This window comes from Bradysia coprophila, unplaced genomic scaffold (genome assembly GCF_014529535.1).
Source record: "Bradysia coprophila strain Holo2 unplaced genomic scaffold, BU_Bcop_v1 contig_110, whole genome shotgun sequence".
Classification (NCBI taxonomy): Eukaryota; Metazoa; Arthropoda; class Insecta; order Diptera; family Sciaridae; genus Bradysia; species Bradysia coprophila.
Window position 1 is genome coordinate 286258 of NW_023503387.1, and position 8516 is coordinate 294773.

Below are 8516 nucleotides of genomic sequence, written 5' to 3' on the forward strand. Positions count from 1 at the left end.
TAAACCATCCATTCTACGTCACGTATTTCATGGGCTATCACGTCATCGAACGAAAGCAAGAAGTTCGAGATCTTGGAATCCCAGTGCGCATATGGAACGGTGTATAACCGGGGCTAGACAATCAATGGGATACATTAAAACAATTTCGAAAGGACAATTTGGTACGAGTGCGTTGGTGGTTCTGTACAAATCATACGTTCGGTCAAAGTTAGAGTTTGCATCGGTGATCTGGGATCCTTTGCATGCGCTTGGAGACACAAATCGTATTCCACCTTTGCGACTGGCACCTTACACAGAGCGATGCGAGAAACTTGGGTTGCAAAAGTTATCAATTCGAAGGAAAATTACAACAACAGTGATGGCGTACGATTTGTTTCACAAAAGAATAAATGATTCGAATATTGAAGCGAGACTAATCAGAAGGACACAGCATCGCTTGTTGCGAAATGAAAGGCCTCTAGCTGAAGCGATTTATGGAAACAACTATGGACACAATCAACCTTTGGCGAAAATCATCAGATCGGTAAACGAATTCAGTGATATATTGTGGATGGACAGGAGTGATTTTAAGACGGAATTAAAACGAAGACTTAAAGAAGATAGAATTGTTGATCAGTGAAAGTTTTGAATATTTGATTCTTATGATTAACGTAACTGAATGTGATATTTTGTGACTGATACTTTTCGTTTAAGATTTATGTATTTTACTTTTATGTATCTTGTATGCAGCCAATTTTTTGGCGGTGAATAAATAAATTAAATTTCAACAGAATGTTCTGAACCGGCAGCCTTGAATGGTTTTAACTTCCTGACGATGGCCTTAATTTCATTCGGAGTGGTGTACGTTGATGCATTCAAGTTTTGTTGGACATCATTGGAGATGGTTTTGTTAAAACGTTTAACCTTCTTATCAATCGAGTGTGTAAAGCTGGACGTGAGTACGTGTGATTTTTCGAAAGTATTAGCGATAGCATGAACTTTCTCCTCATCAGTGAAAAGGCTTCTACCGTCTTCCTGAAGTTTGCCTAGACTTTGGGAATGCTTACCACGAATCGCCTTCGTAATTTTCCAGAACCTCTTGTCGCCAGCAGGTAACCTTGACACCACTCTCGTGAAATTATCGTTGTGGTCGATACACACAGCTTTATCTATCAGCTTGTTTGAGTGATTTAAAGCTGATTTCATTGATGATTTGAGCGTAGGATTGTTGCAGCGTTGCCATTGCCTCTTGAGTGCATTTCTCGTACCAATTAGTGATTTAGTATCGTCACTAACTTCAAACGCAAAATTCTTTCTGACAGCATACGGAACAGCAATATCCTTAGCTTCTAGAATGACTCTCGTGATTTTCGTAATAGCAGCGTCAATTGAATCAGTTGTGACGAAAGACGAATCAAAGTTTTCATTCAGGTCAATATTGCTGTTCACGATATCTTCAAACACACTCCAATTAGCTCGTCTGAAATCTGGAGATTTATTCGCCGTTGTATCAATAACATTCGCATCATTCGAGCAAATGACTGGTGTATGGTCAGATTTCAGCTGATCGTCTAATGCATTTAGGGGTGAAATGAAAAGTGACGAGTTTGAAAGCATGACATCTATTGTTGAAGGATTCGCTTCCGGAATGCGGATATTGTGTTGGAGTGTCTGAGTGCTTGATGAAGAAATTTGATCTTAATTGGAGATTGTACAGCACATTCCCGGCTGTGTTGTTACTAAGACGATTCCATGCAGTATTTCCCGTATTCAAGTCTCCGAGAACAATTTAAAAACTGTAATTTTTTCAAAGATTCAACATTATCCATAAATTCAATATTGAATGAATGAATGAATTTATTTTCACCGCCAAGACTGGCTGAATAAAGATACCAAATACAAAAACATAAAACGATACATTTTAACTTAAAATTACGTCAAAATTAAAATTCGTCAAAAAAATCACATCCTTTCGTCGTTCAGTCTTTCCATTACTTCACCTTTAAAATCGATCCTGTTGTCACATTTACTCACTGACGCCTTGTACTCATTGATAATCCTAATTAGCCGAACAATTGGTTGATTGGACAAGTATTCGGTAGACATCCTTGGTTCAACTGACAGTTGCATTGTTGAATCCCGAAGGTTGTAGACACTTTTGTTTCGGATAAAATTTGGTGAGGTTATGTCATCGGCGATGTTGCCTTTGTAAATGTCGAAAGCTAGTGCAGCATCCGTGGCGGTTCGTCTCTTCTCCAAACTTTGCAATTTCAGTATTCGTATGGTGCCAGCCTGTATGACGTAGCATTCGCTTTACTTTCCAGCAGATAGATAACAAATTGTTTCTGTATTGATTCAATGTCGTCGATGTAGATTTGAGCAGCCGGATTCCATATGGTCGATGCGAACTCTAGTCTTGACCGTACGTACGCCACGTATAGAATGCACTGGGTCTCTTTCGTAAAATGTCCGTTTGAAAAGTGCTTGATACAATCAATCATCTGTCGCGCTTTCATCGTCATTTGTTCAATGTGATGTCCAGGATGGTACCATCTGTTGAAATAAACGCCCAAATCATTCTTTTCTTCAACACGTTCAATTACGTGGTCGCCCATTGTATAATCCGCTCGAATAAACGATGAATCGTGTCGGTATGCACTGAAAACATGGCATTTGTCGTTGTTAAAATGCAGGCGATTTCTTTCGTTCCAATTCATCACGTTATCGATGTCTCGTTGCATTTTTTGTGTGTCTTCGACGTCACCAATAATGGCCGCCAATTTCATATCGTCAGCAAACAGCAAAGTGTAAGCGAATTCCAATACGTCGACCAGGTCATCAATGAAAACGGTGAACATTACCGGTCCCAAAGAACTTCCGGATGGTGACTCGTACAATCTGGACTTCGACTTACCAATTTGAACATAATTAGTACGGCCGATCAAATATTGCCACAACCATCTTGCAGTTCTTTTACCAATTCCAAATCTGGCAAATTTTATGATCAACAGCATGATGATCAACAGATCAACTTGTCGAATGCAGCCTTGTAGTCGCCATAAAACGTATCCAATTGACAATTTCGTTCGAATGCTTTGTGTGCGAGCGTAATCTGGCCTAATAAGTTCGTGACAACCGATCTCCTGCTCCTGAACCCATGTTGTGCACTTTTCAATTGTGGATCGATCATTTTGCTGATTTCACGTTTTACGGCAATGTCATGGACCTTCATGAGTATTGTCTGAATGGCAACGACTCTGTAGTTTTTAACATGCGTTTTATCACCTTTCTTTTTGTACACCGCAACAATTCGTGATACTTTTGCCGCTGCCGGTATTTTACCACATCCGAACGATTTTCGATACAACAGCCACATAGGCCATGCCACTGCTGCTTCACAGTTCACACATTTTGATAACAAACGGCTATCGGCAAACGGCTATCGGCAAACGGAAAATTCAATATTTTCTGAAAATGTGTCTTTTGAATTCAAGATTAAATAGAATTTTGAAAAAAAATTAAATCGTTTTAAAAGTATCGTACGGGTCTTCACAACTCCCCCTTAAATAGCGGCATAAACTGAACCACATATACATATGTGTGTAGTTGGTACTTGTCGATACTATAAAATGGTGTGCGTATTGCTTCTTTCGCTTGTTTCACGAAACGTAGCTGGTTTAACATAAAAACCTATAAATTTAATTGGAATGGAGTCTATCTAGATTTGAAACAATTTTATTCCATGCAAGGAGTTGTTGTTTCAAATCTACATAAAAACGGTGAATGGTAAACACATTTGGTAAATGTCCAAAAATAAAAAAATTTGAATTCAAAAAAATAACTCCTAAAGTACTCAGCCAAAATGTTTTGACATCTATGTGGAATGTTGGAATGTTAATTAATTTGAAATATAGTTGAATGGTTTATTCTATTTTTTCTTGAAATTTTATTTTGCCAAAAATGAGTATACAGAGATTAGTCTTCAAACTTTGATCCATTTCAATATTCGGCGTCGAAAAGTTATTTATAATTAAGGATAAACGACAAATTGAGGACAATTGATTGAAAGAAGAGAATTACTGATTAAATATTAAGGAAAATTATTTGATGTATGGACACAGATTTTCAGATATTCTTTAAGGCGTAACTATTATTTCAAAGGACACAGTTTCGAAAAAGCAAAAAGAAAGCTTCCAGATCCTTAACACCACATAGGCCATCTTCGAACTTACCGCTGGAAATTTGATTCCACGCATTGAAAAAAAGAATCATCCCAATTGGCAGATCCCCGCTGAGTGTCCGATAAGCTCCATTAAGCCTTCCTGCAACTTGCTTAGGCCTAACGGACACTTCCTGAAGCCTAGCGGAGAATTATTAGAGCTCAGCGGAGGTTTGTTAAAGCTCAGCGGAGAACTATTAGAACTCAGCCGATATTTTTATTCAAAGAGATGGCGTAATTAGACTTCGCGGAGTCTTCTTAGCTTACTAAAGAGTAACGAACGTTTATTTACGCTCAGCGCAGCCTTACGAGAGGATAAATTTCTAATAAATGCTCTCCCATCGTTGAAAGAATGTCAGCTGAGCTCTCGTAAAGCTTTAAAAAATGTTGGATGAGCATTATCATGCCTGCACATTAGTAAGCAGGCGTGACGCAAGTCCACACTACAAAAAATAAAAATAAAAATTTTAGGGACTAAGGAACATATATACAGCAACTTTTTGACTTTTCCTCTTGGCTCCCACTTCTCTTAAAGTATGATAATCGTATTCTATCGCACGTCTCATAAGGTGCAAAATTGGCCGAGATATTGCATTTCAAAGTCTAGATTTTTCTATGGGAAAGGTCAGATTTGACAGATTTGACCCATTCTGAAATGATGAATTTTACCAACCTTTGTTTGCTTGTGGAATCTATCTCGAGAACGGCACCTACGATTTTGCTGAAATTTTGGGAGTGACGAAGACTTTTGCGAGTTTTCCAAAGTCGGTAGGTTGGAACCTGCCAAAAGAACTTACCAACTTGCGGATCGAGCGCGACTAAAAAGTTGATAGCTTTGGCAAAAAGTTGGTAGGTTTAAACCTAACAACTTTGCGAGGTTGATGAATTCTGTAGGGACGAACTAATCTCCTTTACGTGACATGACATTTCGTAAAAGGATGAATTCCCTAGGAACGGACTAAACGCCTTTACGGCGAGAACAATTACACAGACTAATTAGTAGACGATGCGAGAAAAAAAAAAATTAACTCCTAAGTTACCGACACCGTTCCGGCGCCCGGCTCGCATTGCGGCCCTCCGCTTCGCTCCGGGGCAATGGGCCGGATCGCTCGGCGTGTTAAATCTCTTTTTATGTACCTTCTAACTTTTTGTCAAACATCCTGACTTTTTGCCTTTTTTTTATAGTATCTCCTTTTTTAAATTTGTTATCTCTGTTTTTAATCTCTGATGTTATCTCCTTTTCTGAAATTATTATCTTTACTTTTTAATTTATTTTATCTCCATTCCATACATTTCTTATCTCCATTTCTAGTTATATCTCCAAAACTCATTTTATTATCTCCGAAATTAGATTTTATTATCTCCAATTTTCTATGGAATTTATCTCCATTTGGGAGATTCATATATCCACATCACACTTTTTTATCTCCACTTATATCTCCTTTTTTATATCATGTCCGGAGCGATAGCGGAGGACTTGACGCAGTCTAACTTCCAAAAAAAGAACGAAGAATTTTTTTTGAGACGCGGCAACTATAAATAGCCGAACATTTCAGTTTCTACCCTTTGGTTTATATCACCACAAAACATATTCTATCATATTTTCGCTTCAAATACGAGCAAAACGAGCTATCACTCGACTACGTAGGTTTAAAATTGCCGGAGATACATCGTTTTGAAATTTGTCATTTTCATACAAAATACACCAAATTGACTTTTCCCAAACAATCAAAATCTTTCAACTTACTCTGTATGTTTCTATCTATCTATCTATCTATCGACGGTCGATCTCGGAAACCAGTCAGCCAATCTCCATGAAATTTTGCAGGAGTCTCAGGGTGGGCATAAAAATGAATATGTGATACGCCATTACCCCAGGAAAAACCAGAATTTTGTTTTATTGGCCTCGAAGTGGTTTCTGAGTGTGGTTTTCGAGGGTCGGGAACGCGTTTTCGGCTGTAGCTTAGCTGTATTGAAACCTACAGACGCGTGCGACCCATCAAATGAAAGGTATTCGTAACACGATTCGAACAAAAAAATAATTAAAAAAATCGGGGCAGATTCGTTTGAGCTAGAGTGATTATAGTGACCAAATTTTGAGCTACTCGAGCGTAGGATGAAAGGACTAATATTTTTTTGGGTTATGAGAGATAGAGAATTACTTTCTTCGGCAAAGTCTCAGAGTTTTACGAGTACAACAGAGTGGCATATGTGAGAAATGTCGAAAGTTGGAAATGGGTGGGTCAATTATGTTTTTAGAGGTATTTCTTGAATGGTGACAGATAGAGAGTTACTTTCTACGGCAAAGTCTCAGAGTTTTACGAGTAGAACAGAGGGGCATATGTGAAAATTGTCGAAAGTTGGAAATGGGTGGGTCAATTGGGGTTTTGGAGATATTTCTTGAATGGTGGCAGATAGAGAATTACTTTCGTCAAATTTTCGATTTTCGTCAAATTTTCTGAATTTCGTCAAATTTTCGAATTTTGTCAAATTTTCAAATTTCGTCAAATTTTCGAATTTCGTCAAATTTCGACAAATTTTTGAATTTCGTCAAATTTTCAAATTTCGTCAAGTTTTCGAATTTCGTCAAATTTTCGAATTTCGTCAAATTTTCAAATTTCGTCAAATTTTCGAATTTCGTCAAATTTTCGAATTTCGTCAAATTTTCAAATTTCGTCAAATTTTCGAATTTCGTCAAATTTGGTCAAATTTTCGAATTTCGTCAAATTTTCAAATTTCGTCAAATTTTCGAATTTCGCCAAATTTCCGAATTTCTGTTATAAACTGATATAAAAAGCAGTGTTCTAAAACTTCTAAAACGACTGATATCCCAACAAAAATCTCTTCGAGAAAAGTGTGACGCAGTCTTTGAAGAACAATTTCTAAAACGAATGATATCGCTAGAGTTGACGCTTTCAGCTTCGTTACGCAAAAATTAAATTTTACACCCAATTTTAGTTCAAACAAGCTGGCTTAGTTTTTCTCATCATCTGCCAAATAATTTTTACCAAAAAAAATTTGACTGAAAACAACCAAAATTTTACCAAAAAAATCTGCGTCGCAAAGTGGCAAATGTTCAGGAACAGACCAGCAAGAAAATTTATCTGCCACATGCGACGCAGATTTTTTTGGTAAAATTTTGGTTGTTTCCAGTCAATTTTTTTTGGTAAAAATTATTTGGCAGATGATGAGAAAAACTAAGCCAGCTTGTTTGAACTAAAATTGGGTGTAAAATTTAATTTTTGCGTAACGAAGCTGAAAGCGTCAACTCTAGCGATATCATTCATTTTAGAAATTGTTCTTCAAAGACTGCGTCACACTTTTCTCGAAGAGATTTTTGTTGGGATTTTTTATCAACTGAAATATTACTATCGCGGGGGAAATGACCAAAACTGGAAAAGTGTTTCAATTTTAAGGTTGATGTCTTCGACAAAGTCTGAGTGTTTTAGAAGCAGAAAACAGTGGCAAATATGAAAATTGTTGGGTAGTGGGATTTTCCTGTTTCAAATGTGGTTTTGGTATCTTTTGTGTTACGGGACATATAAAACTGCTTTCTTCGTCTCTAAATAAAAACTTTTGATATGTTATAACTGGCGCTTTAACCTTAAAACTTACAAAAGTACTGATATCAGACAAAAACCTCTTAGAAGAGGAAGGGTGACGCAAGTCCTTTACTTACAGAAGTTTTGATATCAGAAAGGGTGACGCTCAAGGCTCCGATACGCAAAAAGGATAGTACAAACAAACGAAACTCAAGTTGGCTAACGAGATTTTTCAGTTATACCAACTTTACATCGAAATGTGTCAGAGCATAGAGCCGTCAAAAATGATAGCCGCAAAAACGTGCAAAACGATTATTTCAAAAATGAACGTCGTTGTTGATATAACCTATTACAATATTTGGTTACTTACATACCAGAAATATTTACTTTGGCGATCTTGATATTTATTTAAATAAAGAACTCAGTCTTATCTTCACATTTTGTATGCAGGCCTGCTGGAACGATATAATATGGAACAAGAGTATTGGAGCTAGTAACTTATACTCAAATGAGCGTTGGAAGTGCTAATTGTTTTTAATAACTAATAGTCTCATATCTTCATCGTTCGAAAAAATACATTCTATATTCTATATCTTTCATCCGTTGTTGTTCTTCCCTTCCGAAACATCATAAATCAACAATGACAACAGCAACAACGAACTGTCTTTATGTATTTCTAATAGAAAGGCTTGGTAGGTTATCTTTTAGTAAATGGTTTTATATATCGAACGTCTGAAAGTTCGCTTGCTCCACCATAGATTACACATATAAAGCTC

General features: G+C 37.0%; 1 long non-coding RNA gene across 1 annotated transcript; it reads left to right on the forward strand.

Moving 5' to 3' along the window:
- Window positions 1–686: 686 nt before the first annotated feature.
- Window positions 687–6514, forward strand: LOC119073029. The gene is made up of 5 exons (XR_005086976.1): window positions 687–699; window positions 3105–3107; window positions 3894–3900; window positions 4428–4432; window positions 6347–6514. It is a non-coding gene; the product is annotated as an uncharacterized LOC119073029 (long non-coding RNA).
- Window positions 6515–8516: the final 2002 nt, after the last annotated feature.